Genomic DNA, 16,127 nt, shown 5'->3' with positions numbered 1-16,127 from the left:
AAAGAGGTACCATATCCCGTTTATTATTTTTAAGAGATTTACCATTTGCAATTAAAAGGATGGAAGATAGTTGTAGGATGTACAAAAAAGCCCAATTTGGACAATTTCTATTCAAGCATATTTGTCTCTTAAACAAACCATATGTAACTTTTAATCCTCCTCTTCATCTGCCATGGGCAAACACCACAGCAAACAGCACAGTCTTCTGTAGTAAGATTTTCTGTTGTAAGTAAAAGTTTAAGTTAAACTGCAGTTAAGTGAAGGTTTTCTGTAGTAATATTAGAGGAGACCTAGAAGTATAACTTTCTGAGGTTGCTCTTAACTATATGTAAATTTGGGTCACCTCTCATACCCATCCTTTTGGTGACTGGATATAGCCTTCCTTAAAATATCTCTATTTTGCTATATGTAAGAAGCTTGTCTTTTCCTTGCTCTTTGGTTCTTCAACAGTAGAGACACTAAAGTCTTCATTAGGCTCTACCATTTTGTTATTTAAACATCACGACTTTACTTGCAAACTTTGAAAGCATTTAAATACATGAAACAACATAAATCATAGTTAAGTCAAGAACTAGAAGGACTTTGGTTTTACATTTCAATACAAACAAAATGAGAAGGTGGAAGGAAGATAGGAATTCTATAGAGAAAAAAGTTAAAATCAGTCTCATCCTACATTTATAAGAAATAATAGGATAACAGATATATAGAAGGAAAGCTGACCTTTCTTCTCATCTACTTTATTCTGGGAGGAGAAAGAGTTTTGGCTATATCAACTTCTATTCAGGGAAGCCTGTGGCTCTATCCAGGAAAAGCTGATACAGGCTAGGGGACATTTCTGTATGTCTTCGTACATCCTGATTACTGGCAAAGGGACTTTGCTGTAGAAACAAAGGAAATAAGGGAGATTAACTTTTAGTCCCAGAATGACTGGGGCAAAGGGCACTGTTTAAGCAAAACCAGCATTCCAGCAAAACTGCCACTATCTGGATAACTGGTGACAATCTGGAAATCTGTATCTTGAGCAAATGGCAACGCTGTCTATCCACCTTTCACTCTGCTGATTAATAGCCTAATTAAGAGTGTAGTGTGTTCCATTTGTTATAACCTGTTACAGTGCCATGTTATAAAGTGCTAGTGGTTAGATTCTTCTTCATATTGCCATAAAAATAATACCACTGGATTTTTAAAAAACATAAAGTGCTCCTGTCATCCTTTCATTTTTATTTGTATTTTCTGCCTTTGAGCTTTATTCTTTTAGGTGTATCATTAAAAATTAGTCACCTCTTAATGTGCTGAAGGCTTTAGGTACCTAGATGATTCTTTGGAAAGAACTAAAGAACACCTGCAATGTCTTAAGGTAATAACTGTCAAACTGTCAGAGGCAAAAGTAACAAGCAAAAATATTTGCAACAAAAGAAAGGAGAAGACAGCCGTTGGAAAAGGAAGCAAGCTATATTTATAAAGCTGGTTGTAAAGGCAGTTAATGCTAAACATGTGATGTTTATGCCAATAGAATGAGTCAGATATGCTTCAAGTGAAATACTGTATTTTGAGCTGCCTGATGTCACCAGCGCCTGCAGGGACAGTTTTCTAACTCTTCATGAACACACAGCCAGCTCTTCAAGGTAATTTTCATTATGCAACAGTGGAGCTTGAAAGGCATCCTCCCTTATTGATCTTGTTTTTTGCATGATTCAACTTGTTAAGAACAAGATAAAGCTCCTCTGATAAACATTGATATTCTATAGGTAGGAGAATTTCTTTTGTCTAACGTTTTTATAGTCATTGTTTGTATCTATTCAGACAGCTTAACCTTCTGTAAGCCTCTGGTAAGTCATTAAAATGGCTTTCTCCCTCAACAGTTAAGCTTCCTTTAAACTCTAGCCAGCTTCTTGCATTCCTGACCTTCTGGAACTTCTGAGCCAGTACTTGAGACCAGTCATGGCACCTCACCTACTGATACCTAGTCAGGACTGGGCCAGTTTTTTTCTAGATTTTGCTTTTTTCATGTTAAATTTCATGAGACAGATTTTTCAGAAAGAATGCACTGATAAAAAGAGCCAGCCTTTCCCTTTCCCTTTCTCTTTTTTCTTTTTCCCTTCCCTTCCCTTCCCTTCCCTTCCCTTCCCTTCCCTTCCCTTCCCTTCCCTTCCCTTCCCTTCCCTTCCCTTCCCTTCCCTTCCCTTCCCTTCCCTTCCCTTCCCTTCCCTTCCCTTCCCTTCCCTTCCCTTCCCTTCCCTTCCCTTCCCTTCCCTTTCCCTTTCCCTTTCTCTTTCTCTTTTTTCTTTTTCCCTTCCTTTCCCTTCCCTTCCCTTCCCTTCCCTTCCCTTCCCTTCCCTTCCCTTCCCTTCCCTTCCCTTCCCTTCCCTTCCCTTCCCTTCCCTTCCCTTCCCTTCCCTTCCCTGAACCATATTCCCATCTTCCTTCTTGGACCATATTCCCTGAGCTACGGGCTAGTATGAAAAGAAAGGATCAAATGGGATAATTTCACACTAAACTAATCCATCTCCTTCAAAAGTGTTGCAGATTTGGAATTCCTTTCCTGCTGTGGTTTTTTTTTGGGGGGAGGAGAGTGGGGTGATTTGAGACCTACCTTGATATTAAGTATATATATTAACTAAATACAAATACAAAAATACATTCTAAATATTTTAAAAAACAATTTGATGATCCCTTTTATTCCTTTAAATTCTTTGGCAATCACTTTATCACAGAGTGGAAGAGGGGAGAAGTACATTCTTAACACTAGAGTATGTAACCTGGATGGGCTGGCTGTACAGTAGAGTTCAAACAGAATTTGGGGTGATCCTGCAACTTCAGGCCATGCTGACTCGCTTAAGACACATTCATATGGCTGTTGTGCTGTAGGTCAGCTGGCCAGCTGTTCACATGTTAAGCCTCACAAATCTGCATTAGTCGCAATCCTAATTTATCATGTATTTCTATGTATTTTTTTAGCGTGTGCTTCATAGAGTACAATCTCGTGGCACTTACTTGCAAAAACTCAAAAGTCTGTTTGTATCTAGGGGGTGAGAGTGGTTTCTAGGCACTCTGGAGAAAAGTTAATGACTGCAGCAGAAAGGTGGGTAGGTGGTAGACTCCGTCTGCCAAACTTGGCTGTGTATTGTGTATTGACACAAATTTTAAACTCTGAGTAAGCCAGACTCTTTAAAGGATATGCCTCATTTACCTCTTGAAGAGTGGCAGATGTTTCCACCATCCCTCAGAGGGGAGTCCAGCCTCCCTAGCTGGGTGCCTGAGCTGTACCAGAAAGGATGCCTCTCTGTAGGCCTTTTAGGGCAGTCCCTTTCCCTGATTAGATTTCTTTTTGGGAGAATTTTTAGGCATTTACTACTTAGAAGTTTAAATTAGGAAGGCTAGTTCCCAGCTGTGGGGTAATAAATTGAGACAAATACCAGAAATCGGCATCTCTGTATTTCTATCAGAGAAAACAAATATTAGACTAATGATTTAATATTGAGTAATGATAATGAAATTATAAAAAAGCCCAAACCCTATGAAAGATGTAGAATGAAAAAACAGTCCTACCAGTCAAGTGACGTAGGTTCCGTCTTAGGATGCCCCTGTAGAAACAATCTAGCTTAAAGGCACACCTAAGACTTGCTTACCTAAGATCTGAAAGACCAGCAGGATCTCCTTCTCCACTAACTCAAAGGACCTTAATAATGCTGGACTTGTATTTTAATATGCCTGGTGAAAAATTAGATGGGATCAGTCCACACAGGTATTGCACACTGGGGTGTGAAATTTGAGTCCAGATAAGGAGAATTATATTTAATGGTGAATTGTACATTACCTTAAAGACTGTAGTGTATGCAGTAGTAGTTCTTTTAATAAAGATAAGCCAGTTGTGTGTTCCACTTCTAAAATAGGTTTGCAGTCATGTCCATTTGAAGATAGTTATTCTATTTAATCTGCACACATACTGCATGTATAAAGATCTGATTGGTTCCTGTGGTTACAGATGTTATTAAAAAAAGTGAAAAAGTGCCATGAGTCTCTCTATTATCTGACTTTATATGTGTATTTCACAAACCATTAGTTTGGATTAGAGAAACGACAAGGTTAAAAAAAAGAAAAAGCCTTCAAGTAGAGATTTAAAATAAAATCTGCACATATCATTGCCAGCTTTTTTTTATGACTAATTCAGCCACTATTGGCTAGGAAGAACAAAAGAGGGATTTTCTTTTTTTTCTGGTTTTGTTATCCCTGAGCATTTGTACAGTACATCTTTATTTAGTTAAGTAAACTGTAAATTAAGTAGTCTCTGCTATTTCCCCTTTTTTAGCAGTGCTCACATAAAGATCTACAAAAACTCACAGCTAGGTAATAAGTAGATTGACTACTTTTATCATTGAATGATCATAAGAGGAGTTCCTCAGTGGTTTAGCGCAGCTATTTTTTAAGTCAGGGTTTTTACATGCACATTTAGGGGAGAGTAATGAACATTCAGTATATTTATTATCATGGAAATTCCAGTACCAATAAATTATTTTTTTCATGTCATATAGTAAGTGGTGCTGAGACCATATTCATTAAGGAAACCAGGTATAGATGTTCATGATTCTGATGTATATCTATCTTAATATGTGTATTATAATGCATTCATGAGTATAAATAATTACACTGGAGCTTTTTCAAATGAATAAGATATTAGACTGTTATTCAGAGGATGTAGTCCTATTTCTGTTTCTGTTTACATATTGTGCAACCCTTCACATTCTGTTATTTAATACACTGTTGGTCTAAGTTATGCTGTATTGTTTGACTGATCTAAATATGACCCATATTGTACATTTTGCTCACCCATGTCAGTTGAGTTGCTCTGCTAGTGATGGGCCTTGGAATCACTAAATTTGAGTCTCTTGCTGTTGGTGGCAAGTGCAACTTTTGTGCTATACATACCTGTAGGTAGCAATAATTTCTACTGAAGACCTGGAGGCTCTCACAGGAAAATAGTAATTGAAAAATTATCTACACAGTCTGTGTAGGAAAACAGTAATTTTCGTTAAAACATGGGAATGTGCTGTTGTTACAACTCAAGTTTAATTGCTTTTGTGACATTCCCATTTTATGGTCTTTTTGCTGTCTCCTTTACAATCTGGAAAGACTTGAAAGGCGTGTAGACACCATTTTTCCATACTTTCATTTAGCAGAACAGCTTACGTTGGATGCAGCCTGAAAGACAGACCAACCCTACTCTCACGCAATACCCTAACTGTGAATGAGGGAATGGAGAATCAGATCTAAAGTTTATTATTTAGGATAAATAGAACCATAATAAAATATTCAAGATGCTTATTCAGTTTTGCTTATTTTTCCAATATATTGAGTAAATGCGCAATAAAACAGAACCAGCTTTGTTTGTTCAGGTTGTTTTTAAGTTTAGCCTTTCTGACTTATTTTTGCATGGTTTTGTGTTGCTGCAAAGAGCTCCATTTTCATCTCCTTCATCCTGGATATTGATTAAAGTTCAACATTTGGGATGAAAGGAGTCAATGCAGTCACTACTTATTCGCGCCATTAAAAATTGAAAGAGAATCCTACCCAGAGCTGGTTTTTGTGGATTTTTTTTCCTTATAAAATATTAGTTCAGACTTCAATACTACGTAGGAATATTTTCATCATCAAGTTGATTCTCTGCAGTTGTGAAGCTGGAGTTATATAAGTAGTCACAGTATTTAGATAGCAGTTTGCTAAAATACCTCTAGGCTCATCAGGAGTTAGACTTATACTATTGTATGTAGAAAGCTGGATCCTACAAGATCTGCGTGAGAGGTAAGTCAGAGCAAACTCCTGGCTAATTACCTTCAAGTGCTTTAAGGATAATGGAATACCTCCCTAAATGTGAAGGAAAATTTAGGAGGAAGGAAGAAATTGTAGATAGCGTGTGAGAAAGATGGGGTCTACCTCACCTAAAAAGTACGTAAATGTCATATGTCAGTTTTATTTGCTTTACTGGGTCATCTGTTTCTTCTAAAATCAGTGCCTAAATTCACCGTGCAGTTAGTGGAGAAAGTTTTTCAAAGGTCTTAAAGTGATGTTTTAAAATTTATGGGTCTCAGTTTAAACAGGCAGGCTCTCTTTTTGGATCTTTCCAATGCAGTTACCTCTCTGTCACAGGGAGCAAACCTATTGGGGGGAACTTAAGCACTTAATTGATGTATGCTGTATTCACCTAAAGGGGAGGTGCACCCAAGTGCCTAAGTTAGATTGGCTGTATCCCATCTAGAATTACTCCTGAAAAAAACAGTAAAGACCATTCTCTATGAAATTGGCAAATCAGTTGTAATCTTTTTGTTAAAAAAATATAAAAAAATTGTAGGAAATTAATGATGTAGCTATGTTGCATAATCAGTTGTGGTAATTACATTTTTAATTACTTTACCCTTAGGACCTGGTTCTGATCTTGTTTCCATTGGTATAAGGCAAGGATAACTTAGATAAAATCAATGCAGCTAAAGTAAAATAAAATTGATGAGAAGTCAGAATTGAGCCCTAAATGGTATGCTAAAAGTGGAACTAATCAGAAAGCTAAATGGGTTTATAATTTGTGCAATTGACATTTTCGTAATCTAAATCTCCAAGAAGTTAACCTTTGGATACAGAACTTAACTTTCCTTTAGAGTCTCATAGCATTCAGGGAAGTAAAGCCACTAGAAAGCCTGTAAAAAAAAAAAAGATGATTCTCTACAGCTTTTAAAACCACAGAGTAAATTCTTTCATTAAATGATTGATGTGTTTCCAGCTTAATAAATTTCTGCATCAGACAAGTCTTTTTGCAAAGTTTTCCGGTGAGCAGAACCTGGAGAAGTGTTGAACCATAGCATGTTCTCAAATAACAACAACAAAAAAATCCTCCCAAATCCAAAGTTGCTTTAAGCAGTAAGGAGTTTTAGGAACTAATGTCTACTCAAAGGGAAGAGCATTTAAGATATTTTTGAAATTATGTACAGAGTTTACTTTTTGTGTAATAGATGGTAGGGATACATATTTTAAAAATCATGACAGTTTACAATATGTAGTTGCATAAGTCCTATAAATGTATTACAAGTTATAATATTTTTGGTGTAAAAAAAGAAAACATAAAAATATTAAAGATATTTTCATACAAAATTTGTGAGCTGTTTTTAAGTAAATTTAATTTGCACATTATGTCTAAAATAGTTCTGTTGAATAGTCAGATGTTAGTTTATGTTGTATATTCAAATCAATCAAATAGTTTTACTTTGCAAAATACATTCCCCCAAAGATAAGGGGTTTTCCTTCTGCTTTTGCACAAGAGTAGTTTTTTAACAGCTTGTGCAAACATCCAAAATTACTCCATTTGGGACAATCAATGTTGTATCAAATGGATTTTTTCTCAGTTGTCAGAATGTACGTGAATTTTTGTACATCAAGGGAAATTTTGAATATTCTGTTTGTGTCTGTGGCAGTTCTTCACAGTGGTGACCTCACTCTGGCCAGTGAAACTGCTTCTTCTACGAGTCCTGACCTAGGGAATCATGGACTGACTGCTGTGCCTGACCTTCTTCTCATGGACGTGACTTTCCCTCCTGTGCATAGTCACTAACTTCAGGCTTACTGCTTCTGATATTTATCACTGTAGCAGAGATTCCCTGACAGACATTTATCCATCTTCTTAAATTCTAGAGATTTATTGTTCTTTGGGAGAAAAACAGCTCATAATATGAAAGAGAATGCAAACTGTTCTTGCATGGAGTTCTTCCTGTATTCCTTGTGAATACTACCCATGCTGCTTTCAGAGATATGCCCATTGTTAGCATTGCCATTATGATGCATTTCACAGGAATTTGGAAGGCTGGAACAGAAGTTGTTACACATTTGAGGAATGTTAGTAATATTTTTTTTCCCCACAGAACAATTATGTCTTTGGAAGCGTCAGTTTGATCAAACTGTGATAATTATTGTTTTGTGCTGACATCTTTATTGAATATTTATATGCTTTTCTGTTAATACTTGATCAACTGTTTTTAATTTTTTTGGCATGGCACTTTGTTTCCAGATTTTGGTTGCTATGTCTGGAACAAAATGCTTTTTTTTATTTGGCTGGAATTCACTCAATTGTGTCTTGGACATCTTACACTAAATAAATATAATCTTACTACCCTATAGGCCTCCAAAGCCACAATTCTAAATCACCTCATACACTTCTCTAAAAGTAAAAATTGCTTTTGCTGAAGTCAAACTAGAATAGCAAACTTAGCTATACAGTAGCAATAAGAATATATTTAAGGGGGTTTTGTTGTTATTTTTTTTCCCCCATGTGTAGCATCCTTGAAGCTGACATCTATTTGTGACTGAATAGATGACAGCATGAAATTCAATTACAGCAAACAGTCTCAGTCATTACACCTGTCTGCTTCCAGAGAAAAGCACTTGTAAATTGTTTTTTATTCTTCTGTTCCCTAAAACCTATGTCTGTAATTGACACTTGCCAGCAGAGATGACTGTAGACAGAAGGAGAACATAATGTGTCTGAGTATCCCACCAGGGAAAAGAGTATCCTCATCTTTGGGGAGTTTTGTGGTGTTTTGTTTTCTTTAATGAAGAATAATATCTGTGTGCCAAGGATTTACTGCAAGGCTGGTGGCAGATGTTTCTCTTAAAAAAAAAAAAAGTTATGAAAGATGAATCGCAAAAGAACACAGGACAAAAGGAAAAGCTAATTAACATAGAAATACTTCTTCTGCAAAGGAAAACAAATGCTTCAGGAGAACTAAAGCCCCTCTCTGTTATTTGTAAGGGTGGTTTGTTACTCTAACACATTTGTAAGAATCAGGTTTGTGCCTGACATGTCAAAACTTATTCGCAAAACAAGAGTTGTGGATATCTTGGGAAATGATGTTGTCACTTGTTACGCAACTCAGCATCCGTTCAGCACTGATTGATGCCCAAGTTGCCAGTTTTCAAAGAAATGAGATGCAGACATAACAGTAATATTTGTACCAAATGTCAGGCAGAAGAAACAGGGGAGTTCATAGAACAGGCCTAGAAGTAGACTGTGACCAGAAAAAAATCAAAACGTGATAGACAAGCTGTCAGCCTGATCTTTCTGAACAGTTTCATTTCTTTCTGGTAGGTTCTTTTTCTTTCTTTTTATTAGTTGCCCTCCCCAGAATTTTGCCAGAGTAGACAGCATACAGAACCAATGCAGCTGCTGAGTTTTGAGTTCAATGAAAGAATTACCAAACCATTATTTTAAATGCATCAGATGTTTAAAAGGTATGGACAATTAGTAAATCACTACATATTTGGTAATAATGCTATTTGAGCATAAGCGTTCTTAAAAATTTGCTAGTGATATTAGGGGAGATTAGAATGTATTTATTGGGTTTTTTCCTCCTGGGTCCCTTCCAACTCAGCATATTTTATGATTCTGTTTTTTGATCTTCAGTGGTATGGTGTTCAGGCAACTACTGCATCTGTTCCTCTTTGTAGATCAGCAAGTATTTTGAGAGTTCCTCAGCCACAAAATTATTGGCAAAACATGTGATGGAGTAATGCAGTCAAGTATTACTTGACTACCTTTCCTGTTCCCATGTACTCATGACATCCCCAAGTGGCTCAGAGCAACTGTGTGTGCCTTTGCTGATGGCTTACCCAGCACTGTAAGCACACTGTGTTATATTTATGAGCTGGAAAGTAAAGTGTGTCAGCGAGGAATTTAAAATGGTTTCTCTGTAGGATATTGTTAGTGTAAAATATCTGATTTATTTGGGTCTTTTTTTGAATGCTGCAGCTTGTAAACACAGTGGGGAATTTCTCTGCCATTGATCCAAAGCAATAGGTACTAATGGCATAATACAGTGGTACTCAATAACCTTTTATCATGGGCTGCTTTGTCATGTGGAGACTTAACTGAGGGGAGAGAAATATCACAGTAACAAAACAGAAGATCTTGTGAATTTCTATCAATACACTTAACAATTTTCAGTTTAAGAGTTATCGTAATCTTTTCTGTTATCTTTTGGCATGAATTATCATATAGAATAACATGAAAATTATTGTGCTTATTAGTGTACACATGAAGTGAAATGTAAGCATTTTTTTCCAAGCTTTTCAAGGACAAGCTGTGGCAGTTTTCTGTCATGACTTTAGTAGCACTCAAGTTAGTGCTATTTAACAGTGCTGTGAAATTTTTAATAATTTGCATAATTAACTTAATAAACAGTTTATTTTTCTTCCTTTATTGCAAAACGCTTTTGTATCTTTCTAAGAAACAGAATATATAAGTAAGGGAAATATCTATACAGTAAAGTGTTAAAATTTGCCCAGTACCCTCAAGCCTGGTCAAGGTTTGGTTTTGACTGACCTCTTTTTACATCAGACAGCTCCTTAGAAGTAAGCAAGGGCATGTGTCCTGAAGCAAGGGAGGGCATGTGTGCTGAGGTATCCTGTTTCAGACCAGCACAAAAACCAGTGTGGTGCTACATGCTGACCCCCAGACCCCTGACAGCAGCAGCTGCAGTTCCTCAAGGTGTATAATCTGTTTGCCTTCCACTCTTATTTAGTAATTTTTGGCAATTCTGATGCCTAAGTTGTCCCTTGAGAGCAAACCAGAACATGGTTGGAGGCCAGGTTATGACTTCACTTATACTCTTGCTCTTGGGAGCAAATCAGTGCAAAAGCCGGTACAGAAAGGTGCCCTTGGGGTAATCTGGGTGCAGGACTGTAATGGAGTATGAAGAGTTTTGTATTCTCTTCACTGAACAACCATTTAAGACTCTAACAACAGTAAAATTTTCTGCTACTATTTTACATATATCTATATACACATACATGGGTTCATTTTACATTTGTATTGGTTAAAATGCCAGATTACAGTCTCACTTAAAATAGATGTAGAGCCAAAACAACTCTGTTATCCAAAGATTTCTGCCTAAAAAGGAGGCAGCAAAGACATCTAAAAGAAATAACAGAGTAGGTTATAACCATTGGGATGTCAATATCCCCCATCTTTCTATGTTTTGCATATGTTAGCAATGTCCCCTTCAGGCTCACTACTCAAAACACCCCCTCAACTGCTGTAGAACACTGTGCAGAAAATGGTTTATGTCACGTAAAACTTATAATTGGGCCTTTAGATACAGTCTTTGCAGGCATGTAAAATTGATCTCATTTGCTACTGTAGGAAAAGTTGGTGGTTTTGAATGATTCTTGCATATCTTCATGATATGAAAATTAAAGAGGCCAAAAGCCAAGAGTTTTTGTCCTTTAGGAAGTTCTGTAAGGGTTGCTACCAAGGTCGCCAGCGTCATTGTTAGACTTCAGAAAGTATAAAGAGAAAGCTCAGATTGACTTCAGTACACTATTGCTGTTGTCAGATAAGGAAATCTCAAAAAAAGGTTAAGGAAGTCTGATAGCTGATTCATCCTTTAGCATTTGTATGATCAAGTCATGAAACTAGAGTTGCAAGCATAAATTTGGTGGCATTTGTTAATAGAGAGTTTAGTCCTGCACAAGGAGCATGTGCTCTGTTCATTTATGAGATTTTCTGTGTGAAGTGTGACTGCAGGATTGCAAACCCTTATTCTAAGGATTTTAAATGTTTTGTTTCATATACATGAACTACTAAACACCCAGGATACTGCCTTCTAAGACACTTTTAAAAAGTATCAAATTACAAGTGCCCATGACTGATGCTGTTGATGGAATTTGAGACACACTCAAGATTCAGGATCTTTAGAAATCACTGAGAAATGGATAGGTATGTTTCTTTTGCTGAATTATCTTTTTTCAGTAAAAAGATATTTACATCTGATTTTGTGCTAGCAATTTGTGCATTATGCCTAATTCCTCTTATATATGAAAGTCCATATTCACATATATTAAATTTTCAGATTTTATTGGGGAGGTTTTTTTGCTCAGCATTTTTGTTTGGTTGGTTTTTGTTTGTTTGGGGGTTTTCTGTTGTTTTGCTTTGGTTTTTTTGGTGGTGGTGGTGTGTTCTGATACACCTCTCTTTGTCTTCTGGAAAGCACACTATGGATCAAGAAAAATGTTATAGTCTTGAGAACCAGAGAATAGCTAAGGATAGAGGTTAAAGGCATGAGCAGTATTATGTACAACATTTTCAGATGACCTCTGGACTAAAAGTAGCACTTTCCAAAACAATTGCTACAGTTTTCTGTACCTCAATAACTGCACATATTAATAATGCACCATATGCTTGGCTTAGCAGCATGGATGTAACACGTCAATCTACCAGATGCAATATTCTCTCTGGAGCAGTATATATCCTTGGAATATCCTGCTCTTTTTGTCACCTCAGTTTTAACTTTTTCTATAAATTGATCTGAAAATGATGACCAGCTTGAAATCTATATAACTTGAAAGCTTTATCAGTAAAACCCAGCAGAGTTATATTTCTCAGTGTCTGTGATGTTGAAACCTGGGGAAAATCAATTTTTTCTTTTGCTGAATGGTATATTTGAAGCATTTAAAAAAGGTGAATGAGTGTGCTGAGGGCCTGTCATTCTCAAAGTACTTTCTTATGCAGCATGTGTAGGTACATCTGCCTGTTAGCCCTGAGAGGCTGTGTGTGTTTGATGCATTGGATGTTGTGTCAGCAGGAAGGAGAAAAAAAAGAGATGAGGTATATCAGAAAGAAAGTTGATAGCAAATGGTGTTTTGAACAGCCTGTATCCCCCTGTGTAATATATTATGGAAATAATGATTCTGTCAAGTGATGCTTCTTTGTAACCTGAAGTGATATGGTAGGGATTATGCATGCTCAAGTCATTCAGGACTGGGTACTTAGTTGTCTAGAAATGCTGTAAGAAGTGTCGTTGTCATGAAAGATTTCGTTAGAGGTGCAGTGGCAAGAAGTAGATTACTAGAAAAAAAACCCCCTGAAGTAGTTTATTATTATTGCTATTATTATTATTATCATTATTGGTTTAGCTAGAAATGAGAACAAAAATGTTATTTTTAATCCTGTTTTTATAGAGTTTTTGTTTTTTTTTTTCCTGATAATTTAATTCCCTAATTTATCTTGTATGTAAGGATGAATTGTATCTTTAACTCATTTTCAGCTTGCTCAAATATAGTTGTTTCAAAACCATAAAAAGTTGTTAATTAATTAGCATAGATAGGCAATGAGAAATTGGCTAAACCTTTAAAAGGAGGTTTCAGGAAGCCAGAACAAAAAAAACCATGAATGTAAAACCATCTGTAAAAAAGCCACAGAGAGAATAAAGAGGAAATTATTATACTAGAATAAAGAACAAAATGCTTCTGACCTGTACACTCTCATTAAGCAGAGATAAGAGATGCAGCCCAAAAGGCAGGATAAAGATAGCCTACCCTCTCACATCAATGGATTGGCTTATGTGGCTGCTCTAGTTTGAAGAGATTTCCGTGCAGTGAAAACAAACTGGTGTTCCTTGCCAGAGGAGGATACTCTGGCTTCAGTCAATTTAATGATTGCCTTCTTCCCCTGAAAAAACATGGGAACCCAAAATAAGGTTAGGTAGCATACTGCATTTTAGGAATCTCATGTGGTATGGAATTATATGCAACATAATTGTCTTCAGAGCTGCCAACATACGCAAGGTTGGACTGTAGGTTTGGACTTCCTCTTCTTCCTCGTGTGGTTCTTCTAACAATCAAAGGTAGCACAGCTGTTTTAGTTTTGGGTGCAGAAAATCCAAAACAAAAACAAACTACCAGAAACCCCCCACACAAACCCCAAACCAAACCATTTTGAATGCTGACTTGCAATGTTGATAAATCACTGAGACTTTAATTGGAATGGAAATTCTTTAAGAATGGAATATGCCTGTTTGTGATGTGCTTTGTACAGTTCTTAAGTAGGAATGTCACACAGTGCATTTTATTTCACCAAATAAAATCTTCCCCCTCTCTCAGTCCCTCCTCCTTTGCATTCCTGTTCCTTCCCCATGTACACAGAATTAACTAATATCAAGTTCATTTGGCATCACTGCTTTAAGAAAAATGAATGCTGTGGCCAATGGAATGAAAAAATTTGATAAGCAAAAACAAAAAGCAGGAAACAAAAAGTGGAGAACAAATTCCAGTGACCTAGGTAATATAAAATTGTTCCATGATAAATACCAACATTAACAATTTTGGACATCTGAAAATGTAAGATTAGCAATCTGAAAAATATTTATCTGGATGAGTTAGAAAATAATACATGAAAAATAATGACCTCTCTGAAATTCATTCAGGATGCAGAACTACTCATTTAGGCAAAGAAGACAACTAGTTAATCATGTCAAAGAAAACTAGACGGTAAATTAGTTTGCTGCATTCTGGAGTCCTAGCTATGAAAAAGAATATATTTCACTAATTAAAGAGTGAAAATACTCTAAGCTTTTAGAAAGAGAATGCAAGGAGACTGATCCTGGTTTTGTGCAGCAACCCATGGTGTTTGTCTGATACAATTTTATGATTTTATCAGTTAGGCAGCCTAGATTAAGAGATCTTCAACTTTGATTGTATTGATTATATACAGCATAGTAGTTCATAATGAAAATTATCACGCATGGCTTCAATCCCTAGTTTTAATGGATTCTTGGAGCCTCTAATGAAAAGTAAACAAATTTAATTTAAAAACCTACATGAATGTACATTTTATAATTTTAAAAAACCCCTAGAAACTTCAAAATTGCAGTAAGAAGTTAACAATCCAACTTAATGTTTAGAGGGTTATTTTCTTGATTCTGCTCCAGGTACTTTAATTTTATCATTATGTTTTTATACTTAATGATACAGGAGTGTGCATTCTAGATGTTTTATGTTATTTTAAAAACACTAAAGAAAGTGAAGGTCACCTGTTACTTGGGGTAAGAATTGTGTTTTATCTGAAGAGTTTACATGTTTTTACATACTAAAGCTTTATACCAAGTTCTGAAATAAGGTGGTGGTTTTTTACCTAAAATATTTAAACTTTTCAGGTTTTTTAAAACAAAAATTTCAGAAAATAATCACAATTAGATTCTGTGTTAGAAAAAGATATACATAAATTTATCTCTAATTTAATATCTTTAAAATTATTTCTAGTATATTATTTCTAATAAATTTATCTCAGACCCCTTTCCTGTGTCTAAGTCTGCTCCAAGACCAAGTCCTTATACATGTAAATATCATTTAGCTTTTTACTGTAGGGGGCTGAAGGTCAGGTCCTCTCTTTCTTTGTCTTTTGCATGACCAAAATTGATTTCCATTAAAATGATTGAGAACAAGATCAAGTTCTGCATGGTTCCAATACCATAGTTGTTTTTCGAAGTGCTATAGTTTTACAGGACTTTTGTTCTATATTCAGTGTGCATGTGAGGAAGACTGTGGTGTTTGGCCTCCTTTGATGGTGCACATCAGCAAAATACCTGCTGTCTTTTTCATTAGAGATAAGTTGAGAAAGTGAGTTATTTTTTCAGTCTCTCACATTTTATTACATTCTCTCTTAAACATTTTTATATGAGAGTCAATGTCTCTATAATGCTTTTATATTGGGTTTGGGGGTTTTTATTTTCAAAAGGTCCTTGTTTGTGGGTGATGTTTATTAGGAAACTCAGTGTATGTACCTGTGCATGCATGAAGCATGCATGTATTTTTATCTCTGTAGACTGAGGTGGAGGGAGACAGTGTCCCCTTTGTTTCATAAGATCTACTTCTTAAATTGTCTTGCACTTTCAAAAATGCCAAGACCAAATATGGAAACTTCCGCTCTAAAGAGAGAATGTCCTGGAAAGGTTTGAACTAATGTAAAAGAGTGGGCTTAGTCTCTTAACAAAGTTGTTTTCATCACCGTCATATTGTAATCAGATACTGTGAGAGATTATTTCTAAGCAGAATTGGAATTAGTCATATCAAGTCAGCCTAAAATGTGATTTTGTTTCTAAAAGATTATTTTTATTTTTATGTGCATTTCAGAAACATATGCAATAAATATTTAGACTCTGAATTTACTACACATCAATCTAAAAATTTGATTTGCTATCATCATCAGAATTAATTTGCTTAATTGTTTTTCCTATCCCATCAATCTCAGTTTTGCACTAACTCAAACAATGACACCTTTTGCTGTTTGCACTTTAGTTTGATTTCTGTTCTAAGGT

At 35.9% G+C, this 16,127-nt stretch overlaps 1 protein-coding gene across 1 annotated transcript in view; it reads left to right on the top strand.

Moving 5' to 3' along the window:
• Positions 1-16,127, top strand: part of EPHA7 (EPH receptor A7) — a 162,880-nt gene that overhangs the window by 103,218 nt on the left and 43,535 nt on the right.

This window comes from Corvus moneduloides, chromosome 3, assembly GCF_009650955.1.
Source record: "Corvus moneduloides isolate bCorMon1 chromosome 3, bCorMon1.pri, whole genome shotgun sequence".
Lineage (NCBI taxonomy): Eukaryota > Metazoa > Chordata > Aves > Passeriformes > Corvidae > Corvus > Corvus moneduloides.
The sequence above is the reverse complement of the archived record's forward strand: the minus strand, read 5'-3'. Positions and strand labels throughout refer to the sequence as shown.